Source organism: Paramisgurnus dabryanus, chromosome 14 (assembly GCF_030506205.2).
Source record: "Paramisgurnus dabryanus chromosome 14, PD_genome_1.1, whole genome shotgun sequence".
In the NCBI taxonomy this organism is placed as follows: Eukaryota; Metazoa; Chordata; class Actinopteri; order Cypriniformes; family Cobitidae; genus Paramisgurnus; species Paramisgurnus dabryanus.
In genome coordinates, this window is record NC_133350.1 from 25997412 (window position 1) to 26011917 (window position 14506).

At 37.8% G+C, this 14506-nt stretch overlaps 1 protein-coding gene and 1 long non-coding RNA gene across 3 annotated transcripts in view; one reads left to right on the top strand and one right to left on the bottom strand.

Moving 5' to 3' along the window:
- The window catches only part of LOC135719187 (bis(5'-adenosyl)-triphosphatase), a 475352-nt gene that overhangs the window by 162472 nt on the left and 298374 nt on the right, over positions 1-14506 (bottom strand). The window lies entirely within an intron of this gene.
- Positions 7986-10394, top strand: LOC135719184 (uncharacterized). Its single transcript, XR_010521029.1, has 2 exons — positions 7986-8108; positions 9324-10394. It is a non-coding gene; the product is annotated as an uncharacterized lncRNA (long non-coding RNA).

The following is a 14506-nucleotide window of genomic DNA, read 5'->3' on the forward strand; positions in this document are numbered from 1 at the left end:
AGGCTTTAGTTTAATTAGGAAATATAACTAGTTTGAACAAACATGCCTTACTAAAAACATTACTGCCATGCATTTTGAGGCAAAACAAAGTGTACTGATGTATTTTAAAGGACAAGTTTGGTATTTTAGACTTAAAGCCCTGTTTTCAGATTGTTTATGGTGAAATAGAATGGTTTTGACTGAAATTTCGACATTTGCGGCTGCCCTGAGAATTTTTGCGTGTTTGTGTTTCAGCTCAGACCTCTACAATGGGTTTAATGGTGCACTGGAACAATCCTTCCTAAAATGCATTAAACTTTCGTTTACAAAGACTTGAAACTCACCGAGTGGTCAGGGGTGTTCACTGGTATGCTCACACAAAAATCGCTGCAAAAGATGCTTGTTAGATTTTGTTGCTTGTTTTATGCACAAAATCACTTAAATTTGTTATTTTTGGTGTAAAAACTAGACTTATTTTTTGGGGTGTTTTTGCTCATCAAGAAAAAAGCATCTTTATTTAAGAATGTTTTGATATGTTTACTAAAATCAAGACAAAAATACTAAGAAAATATTTTCTTGAAAATATTTTTTTGCAGTGTATCAAGCTTATATTATTACTTCCATCCCTTGTTAATTTTATTACTTGGCTGAAACTTTGTTCCAAATTGTAAACATAGCTTTGTAAACTACACTTTTTGTTGGCCCATATATGCATAATGTTAAATGCTCTTTCATTTCTGAGTTGCTTTGGATAAAAGCATCTGCTTAATGAATAAATGTAAATGCAAATCATTGATGTGTGTTCAATGACTACATCATTTAATTCCTGGCCAATAATAGCGGAGTCTGTAACTGTGCTTTTACTGAATGAAGTAAAAAGTGTGACAACTAGCCCCAGTCTCTTCTACTTATATCCAACAAATGCCTCAATAACTTGATCATCAATGCCCATACAATGCGACATGGGTGCCAAGCTTCACAAGGCCTCAGATCGGTTCTAAATGCATTAAGTATCATCATGACTATCGTGTATTACTGTATCATGACCTGTAGCTTTCAAAGCAATCACATTAGAGAGTGTATAGTTGAAATGATTAAGGTATGACACATTGACTTCCCTCCGTGCGGCAAAAAGCCCTGGAAACACACGCGAGCTCATTAGACTTCAGTCATTGTAATTCCACCAGTTGAGCAAAACTCATTTACTTAATGTATGAGGGTCATTAGTCACCTCCACCACACCACCACGAACACAAACAGGGAGGTCTGGGAGTTCATTAAAGGTGAAATTTCCAGGAGATCATTAAAGGACATAAGTTAAGCATCCAAAGCAGTTGTAATGATGAGTAAATGACCTTAAGAACTTTATCTAAGGGAAGATTATGGAGGAAATTAAAAGCAGAGGTGGAAATACTTTGTCATTATTTATTTACCCTCATGTCTTACTGAAATCTAACATCTGACTTAATAATAAAACAAAAAAAGATATTACGAAGATACATTAATCCCCTACTGTTCTTTTAAAGTGAAATCATAGTTAGCATCTGTGAAAAATATCATAAAGTTGCTCAAAATATTCCAAAATATATTTTAAAATAAAGCCATGAAGTTTGTCATTTGCTGAAAATCCCTTTAGGCAAAGTTCTCAAGTCTTATTCACATACAGTACAGCCTGCGTATATTCAAACTTAATGCATGTAAATCAGATCAGAGCTCACGTCTTGCGAATAGTTTTGAAAATGATGAAGTAAAATAAGATTTATGAGCTGTGGCAGAGGGCATGATTTTCACTGAACAACGAATTAAATTTCAGCCTGTTTTTAATACATACTGTAGTAGTCGCCATGTGGTTTCAAAGAAAGTTGTGGACTTGTGGTCAGTGTGTAGTTTTGTTGCATGTTGGGTTTCAGGAATACAAGTCATACAGGTTAAAATCAAAACAGCATGATAAATGATGAAATGATTCCTTTATGTTTCCCATTGGATTTTACTTAGAATGACAGTATGTTGCGATGTTTATTTATTTAAAAATATATATTTATTTAAGTTAGCTTCCTTGGAACCGTTTCAAAAGTCCACTTCAGTCAGGCAGTGCACTTAAGGAATCAGACGGCCTTTGGCAAAGAAAACTACTTTCCTGACTCTCTAGTTTTATTCATTGCCAATGCAAAATTACTTTATCATTTCCATAATGGTTAAGAGGAAAGCCAAGTCTGCTTTTTAACGAAGACAAAGGAAAAGGACAGAAAAAATGAAGGGCAATAAACGAAGGCCAAAGAGAATGGCCGCTCTGCTTTAAACATAATGCCTACATTTAAGGAGAAAAATCCGAAAACTCAAACTATGGAAAACTTGGGAAACGCGCAATCCCAAGAGTAATCAATTAATTGTGCGAAAGTACTCAACAATTACTGATCAAAGACAGCGCCAAAGCAGATCTCTCAGGCTTTGAAGAACTTTAATAAGACACCTACATGCCTACCAGCCCGAATGCTTATCAATTAATTTGGGAAGTAATGAGTTAGGGAGATTATTGCCTCCTGCGCTCTGGATCTCGAGGGGATGTGAAGATTGTATATACAGTACTGTAAAAAGGACAGGTGTGAGCCAGCAGGTGGTACTAGAGAAAAAGCCATTGTAAAGTCTTCCTTCTGGTTTGGATTTAATAAACAAGATAAATGTTTTATTGTTTTTAGTCATCTTTACTTGGGTAAACAGCATGGTTCCTATTGCTCCTATTTAGGGTAAGGAATTGGAATAAATATTCATATAACTTTGCAATTTAACTAACTCTGTAGCACAAAGAGTTAAATAGTGCATCTCATGTTTTTAAATTGTTTAGTTATTGCTTTGCAGATAATAAAACAAGTGCAAAATCACACAGGTTTGAGATGCTTTAGAGACCTGATATAAGAATATCATTCAGACTTGAAGTTGGAGTCTTTGGTTTGAAAAATTAGGTGTCCACCAACCAACGCCCTAAACAATCCACAACACCCTCACACCATATTGGCCAGAACAAGTGCTGGGATAAAAATGACCCAATGTTGGGTTGTTGTTATGCAACAATGGGGTATAATAACCCAGCAGTTGGGTTAAAACAACCCAGCATTGGGTCAATTTTAATCCAGCGGTGTGTTCTGTGAAATGTTTACCATTTATGGGTAAAAAATGCAATTTTTAGAATGTAGCAATGTGTTTGAGGACACTTTTGGCCCTTTTCCATTGGGGGGTACGACTATGCTCGGCACAACGTGGCTAGGCTCATTTTACTTCGGATTGGTTTGCTTTTCTACTGCACCTTAGTACCGCTTCAGATTGGGTGGGGTTTATGGATTTATCGCTATAGTTAAGCCGCCTTTACTGCCGTGACATCATTGTGAACACAACACACCAATCGCACAAAAACAATGGAGCATCTCTGTGGAATTGTGTTCTTGATTCTCGGCATGTGGATGTTTTTTGCACTGCTAAAAAGTTTTGGGAACTTGGAAAGTTTGGGTACAACACAGCAAAGATGACGACATTACCTGGTTTGCTCGACGGCGCAAACGGGTAAGCAATAGGTTAGCCATCTTGCATTTGGCAGTGATGCTGCCAGCGACAATTCTCCCGGACCAATCAGTGATCTGCAGTGTAACACATTACGTTTTAGTATTGGTACGGCTCACTTGAAATCTCAACCAAGGTGATAATACAAAGGTACTAGGTACTACAGAGGGGAAACCTTCTGGTGTCCCTGATGAAGCCAATATGGAAGTGACTTAAACTGCATTTCATCAACTGGCTCCAAAAAGGAGTCAATTCCCATAGACCTCCATGTTAAAATCTCCAACTTTACAGCAGAAATAAATGTTTACAGCCTGGTACAAAAGGTTTACAGCCTGGTACAGCCAGGTACAAAACAGCCTGGTCTATATAGCTAAGTTTGCCCTTCATGACAACTGCGAGGATGGTTGATTTTTTTTGTAACTCATCCGTTTAAATTAGCCTGACGTTGTCATACTCAATTCTAGTCAGAATTTGAGTCTGATACCGCTCCATTGGGCTATGATTATGAGGCGTGTCTAAACCGAAAAATGCCTCTGCACTCAATTGGATAGACTTATGACCAATCAAAGCAACAGAGTGTGTGACGTATGTTAAAATTACATCTTTTGCAGCCTGACCGAACTGATAGTTATTTCGCTACAATGAAACTAACATTGTGATTATACTAAGTCTGAGTTAGCGAACGTACAGTACATCAACACCTACTATGTTTACAACATTCATAAGTCATACAGTCAGACTATCTCTTCCCATGTGTGCATTAGGTGAACTTCATCCACGACGATACCATTACGTTTGCTTGAAAAATATTGGAGCCTAGCATGTCCCTCCACTTATTCAGCAGTCACGATTCCGGGCTTCCGACCGCTAATTATATCCATCTCGCCGTGCACGCCGAGTTGAATCGCCATGATACCCATTTCAGTTGCTTCTTTAACTTGGTCCTCCATAAGTGCAACCAACTTTTGCCGAATCCCGTAATAAGGACGGCAAAAACATCTTTCCGATCAACAAATGCCTTGCTCGTGTTTCTCTGTTCCTCTTTTAAAATCAATTCTCTGTCGATATCTTTTAGAACAGACTCAATGTCAGAATCCACACATCTGAACTCTACAGCGGCAGCCATTTCGTTGTAAACAGATTCAACACACGCGCTCTTTGGTGATGTGGTTGATTACATTACTGTTGATCATCTGTCCATGATCGTATAAAGCCCACCCTGACAATTTGATTGGTTGATCAGCTTTGGAACTAGCATAGTAGCTCCTCAACGGAGAAACCCCAGACCGATTTTCCCGTCCTCAAAATTTTGTGGGCGGCAGGGCCGGAGTGGGACTCATTTTCAGCCCTGGAGTTTCATGCCTAGACCGGCCCACTTTAGTTCACGACTGACTATTAAAATAATATCTTTAAACCCTCAATAGTATAAGTCTGCAGTAGTGCACTGTTCTCTGCAGCCTTGCAATTCACTGTATTTTTCAATAATTTCATATTCCGTGCAAATGCAGTAAACAATTATAATTTTTGCCATAATCATGCAGACCTACCATAAGACCATAATATTACTAAAGTAAACTTATTCAAAAACTAAAGGAAACAAATGTGTTTGTGTTTTCCTCTATATTTCTATTTCTAAAAAATGGTGAGTCTTGAGATTAACTGTTGGGTTGATAACGTTTGAAAAACCCTGATATACAATACACAAGCAAGATTTATCAAGTATACATTGGAAACAAATGGAAAAAAGTCTTTTAGTACTTAGATCATGTCTATTGCTAAATAACGTAGGCTAAGGTAGGCCTACATTGTGTTAAAAAAAAAAGAAAACATCTTGGATATACTTTTGAAACTACTTTTTTCAAATAAACTAATGAGTTTTGCATCAAATAGATTTTTGTTCCTCTTGCAATAAACGATGAATAATGACTATTCATAGAAAATTCATCTCTTGGATAAAAAAATACGTTTTGTAAATTCTTTTCCTTTTAGAGGCCAGCCCGTTTGTATTAAGACGCGCTCAAGTTTATTTAAAATATAATAGACGCGCGGCCGGCAAGCGCACTCAAAAGACGCGCTCAAGTTTATTTAAAATATAGACGCGCGGCCGGCAAGCGCACTCAAAAGACGCGCTCAAGTTTATTTTAAATAGACGCGCGCCGGCAAGCGCACTCAATACGCGTCTGAAACAAAACTCGTGTTCAAGTAAGCGCTTTGAAAACCAGAAGACAGCGGCACGTCCTGCGTTTCCCATGCGTTTTAGATCAATGAACCCTAATGCAAGAATTCTTCCAATAAGTGGTCGGGACTCGGGACACAATCAACTTGTGCATAAAGCGGCTGGGACATCTCTCACCCGCAAATACGCGTCATCCCGGTGGCATGACAACACCGGCCCTCGTGGCCAAAAAAAAACAGACCGGCCCACCGGGAATCCTCCCGGTTCTCCCTATGGCCAATCCGGGCCTGGTGGGCGGGGTTAAGATTGGCTGGCACCCAGGCTACGTTTAAATCATATTAAGCCTTAAAGTTCTGCATAATTAAGGGCGTGGCCACTTGAGTGATGGGTGAACTGCCAATGCTGAAACTAGAGTTGAGCTAGGTGGGCGTGGTTTCAGCAACCAGTCACCTCAGCTTCACTCACGTCCCACTTCTTTACACATTTTCGTTTATCCACGAGTGATTCACGGTGACGCATAGCCAAGATGGCAACGGTAGGCACCGCCTACTTTAAGCTACTTTAAGAGTGACGTCACGGACACTACGTCCATATTTGTTTATCTGCATTTTTTAAAGTCTAGGTACTACAGTAGGAACTGTACACGGTGGGAAAACCCCCCAAAATTGAGTCTTACCAAACAATGGAAAAGCACCATTAAGCAACCACACAGAAACACCCTGACAACAATGCAAAAAAATTACTTTTTACTTAGTAATTTTTGTCTTGTTTTCAGTACAAATATTTAAAAATTCTTAAAACAATATGCATTTAAGAAAATATATTTAGTTTTTAGACCAAAAATCTTAAATTTAAGTGAATTTGTGCTTAAAACAAGCAAAACAATATACCAATGGTATAAGCAATTTTTCTTGACATTTTCTTAAATTAGGCTAAGTGTTTAAAAAAATTAATTCTTACATTTTTTGGCTTGTTTTAAGCAAAAATGTACTAAAATTTTATGTTTTATGTCTAAAAACTGGACTTATTTTCTTAGTATTTTGTCTTTATTTTTTTTTCTTAAATTAGGATGTATTTTCATGATGAGAAAAATGACCTAAGTAAGAAAGTCATTTTTTGCAATGTAACAGTCCTTTAAAATTTTTACATTTGCAAATTAAAAAAAACTAATTTTCCTCTGGTAAAAACTGATAAATCCTTCTACTTATGGTTAGGTTCAGGGCTGGTTCCTATTAAGTACAGAGTAGCACATGTGGAACCTTTAAAATAAAGATCTACCAACCCAAATGCTGGGTTCTTTCAATCCACGATTGGGTAACAACATCCCAGCATAGGTTTCTTTATAACCCAATAGTTGGGTTTGTCCATAATTAACCCAGCAATATGTAATTAAAAATCTTCACATAAACAGATAAACCACAAACCCACAAATGAATATGTTATTGTGTTCTCTCTCTCTCTCTATAAACTATTTAACCTTGCGTGACAGTGTGGTCTCGTTCTCATTTCACAAACAGCATAATTATCCATGTCACCAACACAGCGAGTTTGTTCATTTGGAATGCGGATGAAAAGCAGAAACACTGCACAATCAGAGAAACAGCTTTCATTTGACATATTCCCCAAACAATCTGTCCAAATAGGCGCATGTGATTCCCGCCACCAAGAGACAAGATTCTGACCATCACACGACAGATGTGATGCATCTTACCGACAGACGACAATTGCAGTTCATTCCAATTACTCAAACTGTCATCCTCGCATTATGCGTACAGAGCGCTAATGGGTACTAATGCAGCTAATAGACGATTGGTCATGAGCAGACCCAGATGGAATCTGGGCACTTTTTGAAGCTATCCTGGTGAAAAATCAGCAGAATTTAACAGAATGGATTTAAATGTGGCAAATTGTGGTAAACAGCACCGAGTGTTCGGCAACTTATGCAAAACTGTTTCAAAGTGCAAATATAGAATTTTTTTACAAATGTACATATCTGGCAGATCCAAACTGACGGTGCATTCAAGAGCTATATTTATTATCAGTATGTGTGTTCACTGGGATCAAACTCATGACTTTTGCATTGGTACACTGAAAAAAATGATTATGGCCCCAATTAAATGAAGCATAATTCAATTTAGCTAGTTTTAATTATTTTATTTAAGTTTTTGATTTTAATTAGTATATATTAATAGGTTTTAAGCGAATTATATGTGCTTTAAATCCAAGTCATTATAATTTATTAAATTCAGTGTAAAAAAATAGTTTGGTTCTTTGCGCATGCGCACAAATGCACATGTTCCCTGGTGCTAAAAGGAGTTTCCAGTCAGGTTCACGGTGACGGTGGGAAAGGAAGACGGGATATTTCAGCTTCGGAGTTTTGCTCAGTCGGTCTATTTGCACAGTAAGTAATATTTCATGTAATACAGCACCTTTTTTTTTTACCGTGAATATTTTTATATACTTAAAATACGCCGTTTATAAGAGCTCCTCCAGGCAGAGTGCTGGAGGCAATCACAGCCGTGACGATATAAGTTAACCAAATACCACACGACTCGAGAGCGAAATTGCTTTTATACAACAGTTCGACGGCACACGTTTGAAAAACGAAAACTAGAAAACAACAACAGAGTTTTTTTAAAACCACTTTGTTTGGGAACTACTTTCTTCCGCCACGGATTTCACTCGGCTGTTTTGAATCTCATAACAAGCCGTTTCTTAATATTAGCGTTTCTTTGTCACAAGATGTAGTTTTAAGATTAGTTCAGTCGAGAATAGATATGTATAATATTCAAATATTCAGTCGATAAGTTAAGAGAGCGCCTGGTTGAACGTTTGCTTAAGGGGAAGCTACGGTACGTGAGAACCAGAGAGCGGACGTCAGTGTTTACTCGCCCCACTGACCACCGCCCTCTCTGGGCTACATCTCTGACAGGAATTCCCTGGCTCTGATGTTGGCCTTGTCTGTTATTAACTCGCTTAATATGAGACTTTGTGCTTGCCAGTACTATATAAAAGTTTTTTAAAAGTGTCAGAGAGATGTTTTTGCATGCTGCTTATAAATATATCAGTGGCGATATCTCATAATATATATATACACACACGCACACACACACACACACACACACACACACACACAAAGTGCCCTTCATAAATATTGGGATATGTTATTACATATGTAAAAATGTATTTCAGGGCCAAATATAATGGGACAGTTCGCTTAAAAGTTGTTTTATGGACGTGAATTGTGTATATGATGTGTGTTTACAGCCACAGCGTCCAAATGCCAAACTTCAACTTTAGATCACAACATGCTTCATATATGAGGAAATTATTTAACAAATACAAAATGCATGTCCATTACAGCTCAACTGTCCCATTACGTTTGGCCCATTTAAACGACTGTAATTCCTAAATCCTACAGACAAATTGGAATTTGTGAATACCCTCTAAATACAGCTCAAAGTGTGCACTCTGTCCCAATATTAATGGAGGGCACTGTATAATATATGGGCAACAGGGGTGTCATAGTTTTTGTAATTACCCTTGCCTGTAGACTTGTCAAAGTGTTATGAATCAGAACAATCTCTAATAACAGCTTATTTTTATTTAAATGTAGGACAGTCAACAAGATGACTTATTGAAAGACCTGGAAAACATCACCATGGACATATGTGTAATCAAAAAGAAAGAAGGTGTTCTTGGCGACTATGACGATATTGGAGTGGTTGTTGGAGTGATGATTCTTGAGCAGCTCAAATCTGTGGCACAAGCCTGCATTGATGCTGGGTACAATCTATGTGCTTAATTTGGCGTACCCCAAAGAACTAAAATACTACTTTTTTGAAATTTTTTAGAAATTCATTATGCAGATGGATTCTAAAGCTCTCCCCAAAAATTCAAGGACTGAAAAACGCTTTAAAGGTGCAGTGTGTAATTTTTATCGTCATCTAGTGGTGAGGTTGCGAGTTGCAACCAACAGCTTAGTCCACGGCTCACTTCTCGCTTTTGAAACACATAGAGAAGGACAAACATGTCATCGTTGGAGACAACTTAGCAAAAAATTGTCCTTTAAGGGCTTCTGTAAAAAAATGGCAGCACAAAATGGCGACTTCCATGTAAGGGGACCCTCGGTGTATGTAGATGAAAAGGTCTTGTTCTAAGGCAATAAACACATAACGGTTCATTATGAAAGGTGTTTATACACCCGTGATAATATAGTTTTGTATGTTATTTTGCATTTCTGTCAAAAGATCCTCTTAAAAATTTCACACTGCACCTTTAATACTGAAATGTTGTAGCAGACATGTATGTGCATGCTCAGCATGAAATGTTAGTCCAGATGTCACAGTCTACTCTGTTTATCATTTAAGACCAGGGAATCCGTAGTTTTAAACATTTTAATAATGCTTTTAATGATTCATAACTGTTGTCTGTAAAAATGTAACACTTTTTTAAAAAATAATTATTGTGCAATGTGTGAAGTCAGCACTACTGTTTTTGACTTTTGTGCTGTTTTATTGATTCACAAACATTGTGTCCTCTTTCCATCTGTGTTTTTTTTATTTTATATTTTGTGAATGAGCAGTGAGCACTTGTTTTAAACACTTGTACACACAAAGAAATTGTTATTGAACATGCACTACATTTGCTGAATAACATTAAACTTACCACTTGGTGTATTTGCAAAGCCATTTAAGGGTCATTTTTATATATTGTTTTTAAGGTTAGTGATTGCAAACAATTTCCTTAAAAATGTTGAAAGTTAGTCAATGAAATGTGTTTATTTAAATGTAGCTAAAATAAATTGATTGCAACCACTTACCTTAAAAAAAATTATTAAATTCAATTAATAATTTTTCATCAGTCATAAATAAATAATATACGAGAATGTAGCACAATTAAATATGGCAGAAATTACTAAGCTTTTTTATACTAGGGTTACTAAATAAAATTGATTAAGTTCAACACATTTTTTTTGTTTAAATGTAGCTTAAATAAATTGATTGCAACCGCTTACCTTAAAAAAAATTGATTAAATTGAATGAATCATTTTTTTCAGTGTAATCAGATCAACAAGAACTGATTTGAAGAAATTTTATATTTTATTTTATGAAGAAAAACGAGTGTCCTAGGTTCAGTATTGTACATTACTGTATGTAGATTCTACATGGACAAACCAAACCATATTTTTTATATTGTTTTTTGGGCATTTTCACTTTTAATTGACAAAGGAAAAAAGGGTGGAGGGGGGATCGGACTCAGCAATTGCTGACTCCAAAGCGTGTCTGCATCATAGATATGTATAATAAAGGCTAGATGTGTTATGGCAGAGTCTCTAACGTCATCACCTGGCGGCCATCTTACCAGAGGGAGCTCGCTCACTCGTAGTTAATGGTGCAGGTACTTTTAAATCACCGTAACTTGCTAAATCTTCTACCGATTTTCAAACGGTTTAGTTTCTTACAAACGTGGCTATAATGCTGGATGCTTTAACACGTTTATAACAAACCAAACCGTTTGAAAATTGAGCAAGTTATGGTCATTAAAAAATACATGCTCCATTAAACGCAATGCTACGAGTGAGCGAGCGCCCTGTGGTAAGATGGCCGCCAAATCCGGACATTCCACTCAATTGGCCAGCAGTGCAGGCGAGACATCTAGCCTTTATTATTCATATCTATAGTCTGCACTAGGGCTGGGCGTTATGACGGTATATTCCGTTATTCCGCGGAATGCAAATAAGTGGCCGTGGCTAACTCTGCCCTCGAGCATGTTAGACTGAGTGTGACGGAGAAACATGTAAAATAGTTCACTTATAAAAAAATGAACGAGTTATTTGTGTAATTTTTATAATAAGTGCCAGTGAATCCACCGCGGGTCACGCAGCGAGAGTCTTGTCTTGCTCGCTCTCGCGCTCTCTCTTGGGTTGTCAATATTTCACCCATCCATGGTTTGAAATAACCCAGTTGGTAAAATGATTGGTTGAGTCAACGCATAGTTGGGTCAAATATAACCCAGCATTTGAGTTGAAATTAACCAACTATGGTTAAAACAATCCATGCTAACAGCATTCGTTTCAACCCAAAAGCTGGGTTGTTTCAACTCATACTTGGGTCAAATATGGACAAACCCAATTGTTGGGTTATAAATAACTCTTATGCTGGGTTGTTTTTTTTTCAGCTACGCGTTGAAACAACCCAGCATTTGGTTTGAATTTAACCCAACTGTTGGGTTTGTCAATATTTGACCCAACTATGGATTAAACTACCAAAACAATTTTGAGTGCAACTGCTTCCTGAAACCCCCCAACAACCCATCTACATGCCCGATTTGTATTACTGTTCCTTCTTTTAGTCTTCTCTAAAAATGCTGGGGTATTTTCAACCCAGCGTTGGGTTAAAAAGAGACGAACCCAACCTGTTGTGTTGTAATTTAACCTTTGCTCTGTTGTTTCAACCCATTGTCGGGTCAAATTTAAACAGTTAGTCTGAGCGAAAAGTAAAGGCGCACATCACTCCTATACTCACTTATAGACACATACTTTGAATTATCATTTATTTTTATAGCACAAACAGTGCATTTAACAGTGCATTTCAATTATCTTAATCTTCAGAGCATCAACATTACAGTAGATCACAACATACTTATTTTTAAATAATAACTCCCCAGGCAGTTGGATGATAGACAACTGTGTGACATGGCTGCCACCTTTTCACAGTTTTGATTTTATCCCAATGCCCTGCCAGATGTAACAGAACGGAAAGCTGTCAGTCTGAAGAGGTTTAGTACCCACAACACTAACAAGTTGTTTACTTGTCCTATGACTTTTCAAAGTGACTCAGGTGAGAGCAGGTGAGCCGTGATGAGTGATAATGCCTGCTGTACGTCTGATAGATGTTGCTGTCTTCTGAGTTTCTGAACGATGAGGAACGTCTCCCTGTGTGTGTTTCTTCTCCTGGCGGAGCAAGTTTCTTTCCGTGGCGTTAAAGCATCATTAAGCATGTCCTGTCATTGCCCATCTGTTTAACATTTATCCTGAAACAGGGGGCTTAGAGTGAGAAAAAGCTTCTCGTTTCCTCACAAAGCTCTCTCTGAAATGATACAGAACTCTTTTACACCCAGCCTGACTACGGATATTCCTGCAGGGCTTGAATCAGAGACGCCACGCAACCCCTTTTACATTTCAGGCTATGAAAACAGAATAATGGCCAGATAGATCTACATTATGATGCAGCTTATTTTTAATGCACCTCAGAGCTGTGGCACTAAGTCTGTGGGCACCGCCACCTCACGACCCCCACGGTCGCTTTAAAATTCAATTTTCTTTATCTTGTTTGCTTCTGCTTTATTGTTTTGCATTAGAAGCGGTCATCAAACAGACACACCTTCCCGTTCCGCCCACTAACCTCACATTTTTTTCTCACAAACCATTTCTTTACAATAGGCCTCAGGAATACCTGGACACCGTGGAGGAAACAATTACTGATCCAAAAGTATTTTTAAAATCAACACGACTGTGAACCTCAGATGTTGAGCTCAGAAGTAAACATTTAGTGTGTAGGTGTAGCAGTAATCTGTAGGTGCACAGAAGCTCAGTTGGTAGAGAATGCATTAGCAATTACTGATCGAATGCAAGCCTTGAATGGTCTTAGTACACAATGTAACTACAGACAAGTCAAGTTTTAAATAGGAAAAATATCGAAACTCTTTGCTTATTTTTTAGAGCGATGCTAATGGTCTAATGAGATTCAATGGATTGTGCTAAGCTATGCTAAAAGTTGTAGCGCCCAGACCCGGAGATCAGCTGGATGGATTCCAAAACGGAGCCACAAAGGGGCCAACAATCTGCAGGTAAGTGATTTTCGGATCCAATTTGAGCTTTGGGTACATTTAAAATAAAATCTACACAGCATGTTACACGGGAACCGGAAGTGATGTATTTCAGAGTTTTTTTGTTGTGCTGGAACAAGCCTTTTTCGTATGTCGGCACGGATTTACAATTAAACTGAAATTTCATTACGGCGAATTCCAACAGTCGTGTCCGAATGAACTGTACAATTAAAAGGCGGTTTAGCCTATATATCTTTAAAGGATAATTCCGGTATTTAACACTTTGAGTCTCATTTCTGGTCAATTTTGGATGAACTACAGTGATGGACACTGAAATTTTGACAATGGGTCGTGTCTTGACTTTTGACTCGTTTAGAAGCGTCTCTTGACTGCTTCAGAATGGAAGTCAATGACCATGCACAAACATGTCATTAAAACAACACTTAACGTTCGTTGATGATTAAAAACAAAAAGTGTAGCGAGATACAGTTTCTGTCTTGTTTTATTTGGCATTTGTACAATTCCGTTGTACAATTCGTCACTACGCCGATATATCACTCCGCCGATATATTTTCCCATATTTGATGGCTCAGTGACCAGCCTTAGGTTTGAAGTTGAGCTCGATTGTGACTGTCTCTACGCTAGACACAGAGTTCCGTTCAGTGTCCTTGTACGGCAAAGTGTTTGTCGCCATCAAGTGGTCGGGAGTGTGCTAACGCTTCAGACTCATATATAGAGCAGAAGTATATACGCGGTTGTGAGGTATCTGTAAAAATAGTTCCACTATAGCAAATAACACGGATTGAAATCATACATTGCGTCAATATATTTCTTTTTAATCATCAACGAACACCACAAACCACTCGGCACAGTTTTGAAAATGAACGTTAAGTGTTGTTTTAATGACGTGTTTGTGCATGGTCATTGACTTCCATTCTGAAGCAGTCAAGAGACGCTTCTAAACGACTC